Raw genomic sequence first — 16,931 nt, forward strand, 5'->3', positions numbered from 1 at the left:
CTATATTTTTTGCGATGTTGCTTTGACCAGGGCTTGAACCCAGGTGCTGATGAGTGAAAGCGCGCACTGCTTACCACTACACCATATGCTCATAAAAATTTGGTAATTTTTTTCTGGGTTTGGTAATCTTTTTTAGAGTTTTGGTAAAAAATTAAAAACTTTGTGGCAACACTGGTACACATGCTTTAGAAAACAATGATGGTACTCCTTTTCATTCACCAATGCAAGTGGAGAGTACAAATAGTTGTCAATCGGTAGCTGGCCCTGTTAACGCTGTGTATGCTAAAGAGCGAAATACACCACACAAGCGGCTTGTCAAACATTCTTCAAACCTACTTTTCCCATTTCGCCATACACCATGCAAACATGACTCGTTCAAGCAAAGAATTTTAGTTTTCTTCCAGTTCGCAATGCTAAATATTATGGTTTTCTTTCATTTTCCTCTCTTACGTCCTTACTCGGTGAAAATTTCGTTGCGAATGAGACGATTTTGCTATACACAACGCAAGCGGTTTGATCAAACATCAACATGGCGGCCAGAAAATCAAAAAATTTTGATTTTTGCTCAAATTTCCCTCAAGCGGTTTGTCAAACCTTCAAACACCCCCATACACAGCACAAATGGCTTGAAGCAAAGGGAAATTTCGCTTGGTTTGTCAAACCGCTTGTGTGGTGTATTTCGCTCTTAACACTGCGCTGGCACGCACTACAACAGGCGAAGTTAATGCTGCTGTGGCTAATGCTCCAGAAAATAAAAGCCAGTTACCCAAATCAAATGATGATGCGAAAAAGAAGAATGGTAATAGAATGAAACGTCATGTTATTGGATCCAATGTCAACTCTGAACTTCAAGTTGCTGCTCTTACTAAGTGGCTACATTTGTCGTCATTTGCGCCTTCTGTTACAGCAGATAACATTATCAATTATGTTGTTAGGCATACTGGCATAATGAAGAGTTTAGTACCTTGCTACAGTCTTGTGAAAAAAGATACTAGTACTAAGTCTTTGAAACATATAAATTATAAACTGGGTGTCCCTGAATCATGGTTTGAGAGGATGCTTAGTGCAGAGCTTTGGTCTGCAAATGTATCGGTTCGCCCTTTTCGGCGTCTTCAGCAAAAAATACCCGTGATGAATTAATTGTTTATGGCAAGCCAGTGGAGAGTACTAGTGTCGCTGCACTTCGTAAAATCAAGATATATTTCCAAAATGTTTCCGGGATGAGAACAAAAGCTGATATAGTCCGCAGATTAAGCTCCCATCTGGATTTTGATATTTTTGTCATCGTTGAGAGCTGGTTAACACCTAATTTCTTTGACTCGGAATTCTTCGACCATGAGTTATATAATGTTTATCGAAAGGACCGTGATGAAAACAGGCCTGGGCTGTCCAGAGGTGGAGGAGAACTGATTGCAGTTCAGCGTAGATTTTCCACGACACTTGTCCAACTTCAAAATAAGGATTTGATTCTCGATCAACTCTTCGTGAAGGTGCGGTGTTCCTCTGAACTTATCTTTGTCTGTGCCTCTTACATTCCGCCGAGTAGTTGCTACGACTTATATAAGACTCATGTTGACAATGTCTTGCATCTCAGCTCTGGGATTGGCGATCATCACCTCTGTGTGCTCAGTGACTTTAACTTGAGCAATGTCTCTTGGAAAAGCTTTAATAACTCCTCGTCTCTCACCCCGGTCAACGCTACTACAAACAGCGAGACATACGCAACTGATAGCTTCTTAAGTATTTGTCTACTACTGGGTGGCGCCTAATGAGCTATATGGCTTAAATTCTTTAAAACTTTTTTAATTATAATTTTTTCATTTTTTTTTTCAGAAATTTGTGAAGAAGACTTGGGCAATTAATTATGAATCATTACACGATCGAACAACGTGCACAAATAATTGAATTTTAGTTTTTAAACCAACGGTCTATTGTGTTGACACAGCGTGCATATCGTCGTCATTTTAATGTACTGCAGGATTTAGGCTACGGAAAATCCAAGAGCAGTGCATCAGGGAGAATTACACCCACTTAAGTGTACTGTTTGGTGCGGTGTATCCTCCGAAAGGATAATTGGCCCATATTTTTTTGAAAATGAAATTGGTGTCTCAATCTCTGTCAACGGTGCTGCATATCGGACGATGTTGGAAAATTTTATTAGGCCAGCTGTGGAAAACCATCCAAATTTGTGGTTTCAACAAGATGGAGCCACAGCACATTCTGCACGTGCCTCAAGGGCTTTGTTAAAGGACACATTCGGCGAACGCATTATTTCGCGCACAAGCGATTTCACTGGCCTCCACGCTCACCAGATTTAACAGCTCCTGACAGTTTTCTTTGGGGATATTTGAAAGAGTGTACGTTAACAAACCAAGAACCATTCTCCAACTCCAAACCAACATTCGAAATAAAATCATGGCAATTACACTCGAAATTCTGCGAAAAGTTATGGAAAATCTGCTAAAAAGAGCACGTATGTGCGAAGCAGAAAATGGACATCACTTACAGGATATCATTTTTCAAAGCTAATAGCAAAAAATTCCCCAATAATATACTGTATAAAAAAAAAAAATTATAATCGCATAAATAAAAAAGTTATAAACCATTTAAACCATATAGCTCATTCGGCGCCACCCTGTACAAATTAATGGTATTGTAAATAAACTTAAGCGTATTTTAGATCTAATCTTTACTAACTGTTCCTCGTGAGAGAAGCCGACCAATTTTTAATTTTAGTTCATGCAATTTTGACCTTTTGAATAACCGTCTGCAAGAATTTGATTTGTTGAACAATATGGAAGTTTATGCTGCATTTCAAGTTTTTACAAGCTGTGTATATGATGCGTATGTAGAAATCGTGCCAACTGTTACAATGAAGACGTACAAGTTACCTTGGTACAATATGGAGCTCAAGCGACTTAAAAATTGCAAAAGTAGGCTTTTTAAAAGGTTCAAGGCAACCAGGCGCCAATCTCTCTTGGTAAAATATCAGTACTGCCTTAGGAGGTTTAATTCTTTAGAGAAGATTCTTTATAATAGGTTTATTAGGAAGAATGAAGTTAATATCAAAAATAACCCCAACGCATTTTGGAGTTTTATAAAATCTAATACTATGTTCAAACCAAAAATTGATCTTTTCAAACCAAAATAAATCTTTTTATTAATCCTGGCAGTTCACACTGCTGTTGGAGATTCATACAACAGCTGTTTCTGCCATATTGCATATTGTCTATTTAAATTTTTTTAATTCCCGTAAACGGTTAAATATGCGTTTTATAGTAATAAAAGTTATCTTCTTTTTCTTAAATATTCTCCATTCAATGGAAATGATGGAGGAATTATTTGATTTTAGGCGCCAGGCAATGAGACGTTTGTTTCTTGCTAAAACAATGCACAAATTAGTTAGTGCATGTGCATCAAATGCAACAAGGTCAGTTTGGACAAAGGCAAGTATAACATTTGTATAATAATTGCCTTGGTTTAATTAAAATAAGTGCATAATATAGATTCGTGGCCAGAAGTTCTGGGAAGTCGATTGCCAGATGAATTTCGATGCATTTTTTAAAAGTAATTTTCGGATGAAGTGTTAGGGCCGGTTACTCAATGTCTGGTAAACTCTGATCTGCGGTTAAACATCTTTATCGACGTCTTCGACTCCATGCATACAACAGGGCGTCGGTAACGTCGATAACTATGTTTAACCGGAGATTAGTGTTAACCAGACATTGAGTAACCGGCCCTAAGTCTTTTAAGAAATTGTGCGATATGTTAAAAGGTCTGGAGAGGAAAAAGACCAACTATCGCAAGGCAATTAGAAAAATTAGTTGCAATTGCTTTGTACGCCCTTGGCTCTTCGGCAGAATACCGCACAATTGCAAATATGTTTGGAATCGGTAAAAGCACTATCAGCACCATTTTGATTGAGTTCTGTCATGAGTTGTGGAGATGTTTGTGGTCGTTATATTTGAATAAATTCCCAATGAACGAAATTCAAGTAAGGGAGTATTTAAATGGCTTTGAATCACTGGGTTTCCCTCAAGTGTTAAGGCTGATTCACATACAACTTTCTTCGCTTTGCTTGATAGTTCTTTGCTTTGACATATAAGATCGATGTAGGCATATGCATGAGTATGCTCACATAAAAAACGTTTGAAGCAAAGCAAAGCAAAACGAAGCAAAATCTTGGGCAATTCTCAACTTTTGTCCGCTTTGGCAATCAGCTGTCTCTACATGTATCTTTTCTCGTGCGCTTGCATTTGCATTTAATGACAAAAATAGGGTAAATAGGAATTTTTATTGCTACTATTAATGCATATTATTATATTGCTATCTATTTTACAGATAAAAAATATGGAGGAAAAGGAGAACGCAAAAGCTGTCAAAGCGTTTATTGTAGCATACCTTCTGCGTTTCACGCTTTGTTGTCAAAGTTTGAACTGTCAAGCAAAGCGAGGAAAGTTGTATGTGAATGGCCCCTAAGGAGCTATTAGTAAGAAATTTTATTTTTTAGAATGGATTTGCTTTGGCATGAAGGTTTCAGATGGGTGCCACATAGAAGTTCATCCACCAGCAGAAGATGCAGTTGATTACCACAATTATAAAGGCTGGTACTCTATGGTCCTTTTGGCTTTGGTGGATGCAAGGCAAGTTTTTACATAAAGCTATTTTTGAACTTTTTAACATACATACACTTCATATTTTCTTTTATTATTTTATAGGTGTCGTTTCATATACATCAATGTTGGTAGTCCAGGCCATTGTAATGATTCAGCAATCTTTGAAAGTTCGTCATTAAAACAATGCAGCTTGTTCAAAGAAATGACTAGGCAAATATCATCTGTTAATGTTCCAGTAATTTTGCTAGGCGACTTTGCCTTCAAACTAGATGTACATTTGATGAAGCCGTATCCCTTTTGCGTTAACCAACCGGTGAATCAAAAAATAGAGATATTTTAAATAAATTTTTGAATATTTGAATATTTTGAAAATTTGAAATATGAGAAGATAGTTTTTTGAGATGTAAAATTTCCCAAAATAAATGAATATGAAATCGGAATATAAGAAATAAAATTTTTTAGGTTAGCAAATTTCAGTTTTTGGAAATCAGAAAAAGATTGCACCCGCTTAATTGGCATAGTTTTAATATAGTTGGATAATCTGAAGATTTATTTTTGGACTAGTAAAGCTTATTGAATTTGTTATCATCCAAGGCAACAACATTTTCCATTACATTAATTTTTCGGAAATTTGCTAATCTCAAAAAAAATTTCTTTGCTATATTCCCATTTCGTATTTACATTCGGAGGAAAATCGTACAACGAATTAATATACAGTTATACAGAGTTAAAAGGTATTATACACTTTGTACTAATATAATATTAACAATTATTTTCATGAAAATTGTTTTCCCTTAATTTTGTATGAAAATATATGTAGTTCATTGTATAACATAAACCATCTAAATCAAAGATTCACACATTGTTTAAAATTCACAAAAAATCTACAAATTTTTATCAAAGTTTCAATTTTTTTAAAGAAGCTGTTGAGGTTGGACTTTTGGTCTATGATAATTATAGAAAACAGCACGCGGTTTATATTCACTAGTCTCTTTATTTCCTTACGAATATATATAATCTTAACCTATCATAGATCTGTCACTTATGAACGGTGATGCCATATTGGCGTAGTGTACAATATAATGTGGTGGTCACAACAGTCTCCCAGGCTTAACATGGTTTAACTAATTACATTTTCTGTGATAGATGTGATATTTAAATTTTACAATGAATTTATAATATTTATTAAGCTGTATAATCGTGTAAATGCGTCGGCTTCTTGCGTACACGTTCTGATCTTCGTATAAACGTTTCTTGACTTTGCTGAGGATTTTGAGCTCCTGGTACTTGTGTTCTAGGCGTTTTCATTTCCGTACCGTCCCGATTTCCTTGGTTTCGCGGCGAAAGCTCTTCGAGATTGCTTTGACTTTGGCGTGTTGGTGGTTCGGCATCCGGATAGTTTATTAGTGCTGATGGCTCGACAGTGTGTCGGTTTGATAACATTGTGGGGTTGACATTGTGTTGCTTTTCATCGTGTGCCGTAGAGTCGTTTAAAACTACAATATTTGGGTCGAATCTAACTTTTCGGTTCTCGACGCTAGTTACTTTAAGTTGGTCGATATGGCGTTTCAAAGTGTACCCGTCTTCTAATTTTACTAGGTAATGCAGCTTGCCGTACTTACGTAGGACAATCCCCATATTCCAGATGGTTTTATTATTCATTGTGTTTAGAGTTTGTACTCTCTCTCCCACGCTTATTTGTCGCACACCCGGAGTGATTATAGTTGACTTAACCTTCGCGGAAGGTTTCAGTGCGTCCAGTCTGATACGAATACGTCTGTTCAAATAGAGCTCTGCCGGACTTTTCCCACACATAAGCGGTGTTGCACTATATCTTTGCGAGATTTCGTTAAGTTTTGATTGGATAGATCCTGATTCATACGTCATAGCTTTCAACTTGTTTTTCAACGTCTGAACATTTCTTTCAGCCAGTCCATTGGTACTTGGGTGTCCTGGAGCTATGAGTTTTTGAAATATACCATTTTCCTTGCAATATACTTTGAAGATCTCACTGGTAAAAATAGTGGCATTATCGGATACTAATATTGACGGAAATCCGTGTGTGGAGAAAATATCTGCTAGAAGACTTATTGTTATTAGCGTGGTTGGTGAATTCCGTATGGCCCGAAACTCAACCCATGTCGATTTTGCATCGACAACTATTAGAAAATGGTGATTTTGGAAAGGGCCGGCATAGTCAATATGTATCCTTTCCCAGTTACCGGTTGGTTTCTCCCAATGATGAAGTGGAACTTTTGCTGGTTTTGATTGAACCTGGGCGCACGCCTCACACGATCTTACCATTCTCTCAATATCGCGATCGATTCCCTTCCAGTAGCAGTATCTTCTTGCTAGTTGTTTCGTTTTCGTTATGCCTGGATGTGTGTGGTGGAGTTCACGTAAAATGTGGAGCTGTAAGTTCTTGGGAATCAAAATTCTCTGGCCTTTAAATATTATGCCATTGTAAATAGTATAATTGTTTTCGTTTTCATTTGTATTAAGTAAATTAGTTAAAATTTTTGAAAGATCAGGGTCTTTTGCCGTTTCTTGTGCTAGCATTTCAGCATTTATGTATTCATTTCAAATTTCGAAAATTGATAAGTGGCATAATTCATTTACCTCTTCGTTGATGAGTTTGTCTGTGGATACTCTTTCTACGGCTGTTGTAGCTCTGGAGAGGCAGTCCACATTTACGTGTTCTGAACCATTTTTATACACAATTTCGTAGTTGAAGCTTGATAAAAATTCAGCATATCTCAACAACCTTGCTGATGTCATAGCCGGAAGCTTGCTACTTTGATGAAATATCCGTGTTAAGGGCCTATTGTCAGTGACCAGTTGGAACTTACTTCCGTACAGGTACATAAAAAAATGGTTGACGGAGAACAAAATCGCTAGTGCTTCGCGATCTAGCTGGCTATAATTTTGTTCAGCCGACGTTAACGAACTGGATGCGTATGCAATCGGACGTTCGATGTCACCGACTTTGTGAGATATTACCCCTGCGATTCCTGTAGGACTCGCATCGCAGGCAACAAAAACTGGCAACTCTGGATCGAAGGGTATTAAGACCTTTTCGCTGGAGATGATATTTTTCAATTTGGAAAATGCTGCTTCGCAGTTGGAAGACCAATAAAACTTTACGTGTTTTCGTAGTAATTGACGTAAAGGGTATGTTATTGACGACAAATTCGGTATAAAACGGGCGTAATAAGTCACCATGCCTAAAAATCTCCTGACTTCGTCAGCAGAAACTGGACGTGGCATTTCAGTGATCGCTTGAACTTTCGATGGAGACTTTGAGATTTCGTTGAATTGAATAACATAGCCAGGATATTCTACGCGTGTTTGAAAAAAAGAACATTTATTCTTGTTTAGGTGCAGATTATGCTGTTTTAACCGTTGGAGGCAATTCATCAAATTTTCCGTACATTCTGCTTTCGTAGCTCCGTGTATAATGATGTCATCGAAATACGACATTGTGTTTTTCAGGCCGGACAATATTTGTTCGATTATACGGTTGAATTCTGATGGGGCGGTTTTAATACCGAACGACAATCGATTTACCCTGAAGGTACCCTTATGTGTTGATATGGTCTGTATTTGACTAGATTCTGGACACACTCGAAGGTGTAAATAAGCTTTAAAAAGATCAAGTCGACAAAAATATTTCGATCCTTTAAGGGTATGTAGTATTTCGTCGATTCGGCGTATTGAATAGTTTGAAGATACTAATTGTGGGTTGACTCTTATTTTGTAATCGACACAGAGTCTCATCATTTGTTTTATGATTATCTCTTCCACATCGGATGCACAGGTGGTCAATTCCTAGTTTGTTGAAGTTAATTTTTGATTTCGAGCGCGCAGCGGACTTTGGCAATGTTGTTTTCCTCGAACGACTTCTATGGTGATGTGGAGATGTGGAGCGAATTTTATTCACATCATTGCCACCATAGGTGCGCTTGTTGTCGAGTTCGCGGCTATCGATTTTTAAGGCTTCTAATGACACCGCTTTCCCCACTATTTTGTTAAATTCCACTTATTCTGATTGCAACAGTTGTTCTCTTATTGTATTGTCCCTGAGTCCTCGAATAAATTGTGCTGGTAGAAATATATTTGAAATATCAGATTTGCATTCACAAGTTGATGTAAATTCGCAGTCACTTGTAACTTGACGAAGCACTGCTACATATTCAGCAATGGTTTGTTCCTCACTCTGGTATGTGGATAAAAATCGATGTTGACTTACAAGAGTGTTTTTCTTGGGGCATAGATGTATTTCGAGTTTCTTGACTAAGTCTTGATATTCGACTTCGCAGATTTTTTTAGGAGCAATCAGCGAAACCAAGAGTTTGAAGTGTGTCGAACCGATAGAGTTGATGAACATTTGGTGACACAATGTTTTGTTAGTGAAAACTCCTTTCATAGCTAAATAGTTTTCGAACCTCTGCCTATAAAATGTGAAGCTTTCTTTTTTGCTGTCGAAATTCTCGAATGGCGCGAGAAGCGCCTGTAATGGCGGCACATTTTGTTGTTGCGTTTGCTGCGATGTCGTATTTGTGCAGACTTGTTGAAGTAATTCACGCTGTGCTTTACTGAAGGCATCCAATATTTGCTGAAACTGGTTTGCATCCATTTTTAATGCAATTTATCGCTGACCTTTTTTACTCGTCGCCACTTGTTGAGGTTGGACTTTTGGTCTATGATAATTATAGAAAACAGCACGCGGTTTATATTCACTAGTCTCTTTATTTCCTTACGAATATAAATAATCTTAACCTATCACAGATCTGTCACTTATGAACGGTGATGCCATATTGGCGTAGTGTACAATATAATGTGGTGGTCACAACAGAAGCTTAGGAGAATTTACGAGTATGCAGTTTTGTAGGCCATTTAATTTTAGTACAGAAAAGCGCTAGTTTCAAGTCGCTGAAGAATTGCGTTGACTTTTGAGAACTTGTTTTTAACCACCTGTTGCGCTGTTTCTTCCATATACATATGTATATATAAATAGATTTTGATTATGCGATATATCGAAGAAAATGCGCAACTTTCACTTTGCTGTACTGAAATTGAATTGAAAACTGCATGCCCGCAAATTCTCTTCAGCTTCTATAAAAAGTTTGAAAATTTGATGAACATTTTTGGAAATTTGTGAATTTTACGCCCTACCTCAGCTGCCGATTCAAAAACCGTATATCAGCACATTTTCAATTTATTTTGAAGTTAGATAGGGCATTTTTGAATCAAATTCTGAAATAGGGCGTTCTTCAATCAAATTCTGAGATAGAGTGTTTTTCAATAAAATTCTGAAATAGGGCGTTCTTGAAAAGTTTTTTGAGATAGGGCGTTTTCGAACTGGCTGCCGAGATAGGGCGATCTTCCACTCAGCAATTGATATGTTTTCATACAAAATTAAGGAAAAAAATCGTTCACGAGAATAATTGTTAATAAGTATTATATTAGAACAAAGTACATACCATCTTTTGACTCTGGCTGTATGTAAAAATGTTACACGTCGGATAATTTTTAAGTTCTGCAAAGTTAATTAATTTAATTATTATTTTGGCGAATTTCTTCTACGAACGCGTCTTTCATTTCGCTCACATTATCCGCATACTGTTGCAAAATGGCAAGCCGTTTATCATCTGCTTGCTTCATTTCTTGTGTTGCCGTTAAGAAGTTGGTGCGCGTATCCTCCATCACTTACACTGCCGTCTTCTTCTTGTTTTTTGCAGGTTCGCTCGAGGAAAGCCTATTGGAGTCTACATTTGATGAGCGGTGGACATGTTGGTGACTCTCCATCCGTCTCGATTTCGATACAGTCGTAAAACTCGGCTTCGCTGCAGTCAAAATCAACTAAAATATTATATACATATAAAACAATAAAAAATGATATCGAAAATAAATAGAATCGATTATTACGTACCCATAATACTATCCTCCGTCAACTCGTCAGCGCAGTAACTCTTGTGGCATCCAAGGGCTTCATGGACGGCATTATACAGCTTCCACGTAGATGGAGAGCCACCCGACGGACCAACTTTTGTCCTTTCTTTCCTATAAGTATTTAACAAATAAATGAAAGAAAATAAAAGTTAATTTAGTAGCTACTTATGTACCTGTATTTGTTGGAGAAGTTTTGTAACTTAACTCTCACTTCCGCTCCAGTGTATACGAAGCCAATGTTTCCCAGATCGCTGGCCATCTCCATATGGCCATTTTTCGAGCTGACCGCAGCTCTGGCGTTCTCTCGCGCCACAACTCAATCAGAGCAGCCTCCGCCGCCTCATTCCAAAGTACCTTTTTTTTGGTTTAGACTCCATCCGCAATTAAATTTTCGCCAGTAACTTTCGTTTACTTTATTTTAATTTTGAACTACAATTTGACAGTTAATAATTGTCAACATAAGCTGTGATGAATTTGTTTTCACAAACAGAAGGCGCTAAATCAGGGTTGCACAGCGAGATTTCATGAGGATTAAATCCTGATCCACTTCCCTGCCAGTCAAAAGTGGTGAAAAATCTGGTGAAACCGCGGGTTTCAGTCACTTCAAAACTGGTGACATTTGTATGGGCGGTGTGCAGATTGTCACCACTTTCCCCCTGTATGTGTGATCCTTGCATCACTGTCGCACTCCTTCAGATACTTCGTAAGGAAAACATATAGCTGCACTCGTCTAGCATTGCCCACTTCAGCTGGCGCAGGGTTGCATTCTATTCACAGCGAATTCAAAATAACCTTAAAAACAATAAATAAAAAATCTTAAATTTTTTTTTGATTTTTATTTTGCAAAATTTATTTTTCAAAATGCATTGTTAACCTAATATACATAGTTAGTAATCAATATTATGAATAAAAATTACAATTAACATTATTAATAAAGATATTTTTACATACATATGTGGTTGCTTAATTGCTTATTATTACTACTACTCCTTTGCATATATATGTTTTCAAAAGTTGCAAATTTTCTATAAAATAGTTAAGCGATTTTAACAGTATTATAATCAAAAGAAAGGTAATCGATTTACCTTTCTATTAATATATATTAACAGTTGCAAATCATTTGTAATGGTGCACAAAAATTTAGTTTTGTTAGAACTTTGCAAAATGTGACAACTTTGTCGCTTCTTACATATGTTTTCTAAAGTTGCAAAATTTCTATAAAATAGTTAACCGATTTTAACAACATTATAATCAAAAGAAATGTATTCGATATACCTTTCTTTTAGTATATATTAACAGTTGCAAATCATTTGTAATGGTGCACAAAAATTCAGTTTCGTTACAACTTTGCAAAATTTTACCACCTTTTCACTGCTTATATATAGCTGTTTACAAAATTTGCAAAGTTTTTATGAAAACGTAAAGCGATTTTAACGGTGTTATAATCAAAAGAAAGGTAATCGGTCTACCTTTCGTTTGATATATATTAAGAGTTGCAAATCATTTATGGTCGTTCAGAAAAATTAAGTTTTCTTACAACTTTGCAAAATTTGACAAGTTGGACCTACACTTTGAAGGTTCTCCTGTAGTTGAATGTGCTGAGGGCGGAAGGTACCCATGGTGCTCCTGGCGATGAAGGAGCTGAGGGTAGAAGGTACTGGTGGTGCTCCTGGCGATGAAGAAGCTGAGGGCAGAAGGTTCTAATGGTGCTCCTGGCGATGGAGATGCAAGCGTTGAAGGTGCTGATGGTGAATCCCAATCTGTTAACAAACAAAAATATCAATTCAAATTTATAAACATATAAAAAGTCTCAATACATACCTTAAGAATGTGACTAAGTCGCTGCTGTTTTGCAATCTAAAAGAAGAAATTACATTATAATTAAATAAAATTGTTAAATACGTATTCTTACCTATAAAAATTTTCGCAAAGTGACATTTTTCACAGTATGTATACTGTCATCAAAACGACGATGTTTCTAACTTGCTTGCTCTAACGCATAGCATTCTTATTAGAGTACGAATTCTTATCGGGTATGTAGCTCTAACAAAGGGACATATTTTTGACAGTTCGAACAAAAAATTTGTAAGTGTGTGGGTGAGATGACTAAAAAGTTGTGAATGTGTTTGTAAATCGTTTGATTTTCAGGGGAAAGTGGTGAGCTGGCAGGGTTGGTGACGAGATTTTCAAGTCATATTTTTGTATGGCGAAATCTTGCTATCTCAAGTGGATTGGCGAGATAATTACGATAAGTATGTTAATTACAAGATCAACTTTGGTTTGAACATAGTATAGGAATACCAAATCAAGTATGCCATCTTCAGTCTTCTTTAATGATAAGCAGGCTAATACTCCCGTCGAGGTAGCCAATCTCTTTGCAGAATTTTTTTCCTCTAATTATGGCTCTGACACTGATATTGTTTTTGAAATTTACCCTTTTTCAGATTCTGCCCTTAATTTTGGGGCTCTACATGTTTCTGATAGTGACGTGCAAGAAGCCATATTTTCATTAAAGCACTCATTTAAATTGGATTCGGATGGCCTTTCATGTGCTATGCTCAAACGGTGCCCTTCTCCTGTCCAGCCACTAACAATCTTATTCAATAAATCTCTTTCGGCTGGGCATTTTATTGATGACTGGAAAAAAGCTTATATTACGCCAATTTATAAAAGTGGCAATAAGAATGATGTTTCGAACTATAGACCTATATCAAAATTGGCTACTGTTTCAAAAGTTTTTGAGTCGGTTGTGAAACAGAGGCTTAATTTTGCAGTTAAAAGGTTGATCAGCCCTTATCAGCACGGCTTTGTAAGTGGCAGGTCACCTGTTACTAACCTTACTTTTTTCAGTCTTCTCTATACACGAAGCTATAGTTTTTTCCCTTCACAAAAAAACAAAAACCGTCAGACAGTCTATCGGTGCTACAAGCAGTTAGAAATCCAACCTGTAACAATTGGGAAACAGTTAGGGCCGGTTGTTCAATGTCTGGTTATCACTACCACTACACTATCGACGATTTCGACATCATGCATGTAACATGTGATCGATAAAGCAGTAGTTGTGCTTAACCGGAGGTTCTACCTCCGATTTGTGCTAATCAGACATTGAACAACCGGCCCTTAATCAAATAAGGAACTTATTAATAAATAACAAGAAAACCCTTAAGCTCATATGGGTCCCAGGACACGCAGAAATTGATGGTAACACCTACGCCGATAAAGCTGCAAATTTGCTTGCAATACACCAATAATACGAACCCCAAAAATCGAGAAGCTTGACATAAAACGCCACATCAAGACACTTATAATACACGAAACAGGCAACTAACATTAACAAAGATAGAATTAATAATTTCTTTGCATTCGGAAATCAACAACTCCAATGCAAATAACCTAAAAAATCAGTTTGATGATTTGAAGAAATTTGTTGGTGCTGAGCTAAAAATTCACTCTGTCGGCGAATCGCATAATGCTGTCGCTTCTCAAGTGGCTGAACTTCGTTCGTTGTTGTCTGACGCCACTGCTGTTGCTGCCTCTGCTTCACCTTCCCCCGGTCGAGTTGATGATCAGATTAATGCTAGTGCTTCGGCTGTCTCTGCTGCTCACGCTAATATCGCTCGCCTAAGTTGGGCTCAAGCGGCTGCTGGTTTATCGCCCTCTGCATCCCCATATTCCAATCTGCCTACTCCTGCTAATGGCTGCATTTCGCTGCCTGTTACATGTATGCCGTCGGTCGGTGTCCCGACTAATGCTAGTGCGGGTAGAAAGCAAAACAAAGCCAAAAACAGCAATAATGTTATTATTGCTGATATCTCGTCTTTACCTGCTGACAAATGTAATGTGGGGTTGCCGGCTGCTGAGTGTGGTGCTAGTGCTTCGTACAACAACAATAATTTATGTGCATCGACTGGTGCTGCTGTGGCTCCCGCTGCCCCTCACTCGTTTGGCTCTGAAAGCGTCTTGTCTGAGCGCACATCCGCTCTGAGTGTCAACGTCATCTCTCCCGCTCGCAAAGTTGATTTTGGCGGGATTGCTTCTTCTAGTGGCTCTATTCCTTCTTCTTCGCCTGTCCCAGTGGTAATGCAAGCTACGACGCCTACTTCGAGTGCTGCTGCGACGGCTAATAATACTAACACATTGCAAACACCCGGTTGGAAAATTGTACCAAATCGTAAACGCAATACTGCAAAACCTTTGCTTATTGACTCATGCAGCACCAATCAGCTAAGTGTTATTTCAGACTTCAAATGGCTGCATATATCTTCATTCTCGCCTAGTGTAACTGCTGCTGATATTCTGTCGTATGCTTCTAAGGCTGCTAAAATTGATGTAAAGTGGATGGTTTGCTACCCGCTAATAAAGAAAGATTCGGATCTTAGTAAGCTGAGAAGAGTTAACTTCAAATTGGGGATTTTGGATTGTGGCTATGAGAAGCTGCTTAAGGCGGACATTTGGCCCACGAGTGTGTTGATTCGTCCGTTTCGTTTTTTTTCAACGAGACGGTGCTCCTCAGAAAGAGGCATAACTAACCCTGTATCAGGAAATGCTCCTTCCAAGCAATTAAAAATTTATTATCAGAATGTTTCCGGCCTCCGAACAAAGTCCAAGGCACTTTTTGAAATGAGTTCTCACTCAGATTATGATATTTACATACTGGTTGAGACCTGGCTTAACACAAATTTCTTCGATTCTGTGTTTTTTGATGCCAATTTGTATAACGTTTTTTCGCAAAGACCGTGACTATATCAAAACGGGGCTCTCTAGAGGTGGTGGAGTGCTCATTGCAGTTCGGCGAAACTATCGATCGGCGCTCGTCCCTTTGGCGAATGAGGATACCCTGCTGGATGAGCTCTGCGTTTCTGTCAATGGCTTGTCTAAACTTTTCGTATGTGCTTCCTATGTTCCGCCGTCTAGTGCTGAAACTTTATATAAAGCGCATGTGGATAACATTCTTGCCTTAGCTTCTAATAATGAAATTCTTTGTATTGTTGGGGATTTTAACCTGTGTGACATTAACTGGTCTAGTTTGGATATTGGCCGAGTCTTATATCCTTCGAATGTTAACAGCGGCTGTGAATGTTATGTTATTGATAATTTTTTAAGTATTAACCTATTACAAATTAATAATTTTTCGAATAAGCTATCTAGAATCTTAGACCTTATCTTTATTAGTAATGATTTGAATTTCACACTTAATGAGTGCCTTGACCCACTATCGACTCCCGGCCTACATCATGTTCCGCTTATTCTTCATTTAGAGTTTTATGAGTTCAGAACTGTTTTATCAGATAGTAGTCCTACTAGCTTCTGCTATAGAAAATGCAACTTTAATCTTGTAAATGATGCGGTTTCATCAGTAGCCTGGGATTCGTTATTCGCGGGTGTTGGTGCTTCGGATTGCTTCGATACTTTTAAGCAAGAAATTAATGTCATGTGTGTGGATAATATACCAACAGTGCATAAAAAAAGCTATAAGGTTCCCTGGTATACCAAAGATCTTAAAAAATTGAAGAATTTGAAAAACAAGTTTTTTAAGAAATTTAAACATTCAAATGCTCAATCTCACAAGGACAAATACTTGCGATACTCCAGAGAGTTTAAGTCGATGAGTAAGGTTCTTAAGCGGAATTATGTTCGTAAATTTGAGTCGGAGATAAAATTGAATCCGAAGGCTTTTTGGAGGTATGTCCAGTCTAAGAAATCGTGTTCCAGCATTCCCAGTGATATGTTTTATGATGAAATACATGCTTCTACTCCCTCTGAAGCTGCCAATCTCTTCGCGGACTTCTTTCGCTCTAACTTTGTTATAGATTCGGTTCCTTGTGGAGGTTATCCTCAGAGTGCCCATTCTCCTATCAACTTTGGTTCGCTTGCTATATCAATTGATGATGTTGAGGAGGGTATCCGGTATATCAAATCTTCTACTCATTCTGATGTTGATGGAATATCGTCATTCCTGTTGAAGAATTGTTCCGCTTTTGCCTATCCACTTTTTTTAATTTTCAATGAATCGCTTGAACAAGGGGAGTTTATAGATGCTTGGAAGACCACTCTTATCACCCCTGTATTCAAATCTGGCAACAAAAACGATATAAGCAACTATCGGCCAATAGCCAAATTATCAACGATATCCAAATTATTTGAGTTTATTGTCAAACAAGAAGTATTTTTTTCTGTCAGTCCTTTAATATCTGTTAATCAGCATGGATTTATGCCTGGAAGGTCCACTGTTACTAACCTTGCTGTTTTTACCGAATCCTGTCTAACTGCCTTTAATAACCGTCTGCAAGTCGATACCGTTTATACGGACTTTTCTAAGGCGTTTGACAAAGTCAGTCACTCAATATTAATTTCAAAATTGGC

The sequence above is a fragment of the Rhagoletis pomonella genome, unplaced genomic scaffold (genome assembly GCF_013731165.1).
Source record: "Rhagoletis pomonella isolate Grant_MI unplaced genomic scaffold, Rhpom_1.0 Rhpom_scaffold_00009, whole genome shotgun sequence".
In the NCBI taxonomy this organism is placed as follows: Eukaryota; Metazoa; Arthropoda; class Insecta; order Diptera; family Tephritidae; genus Rhagoletis; species Rhagoletis pomonella.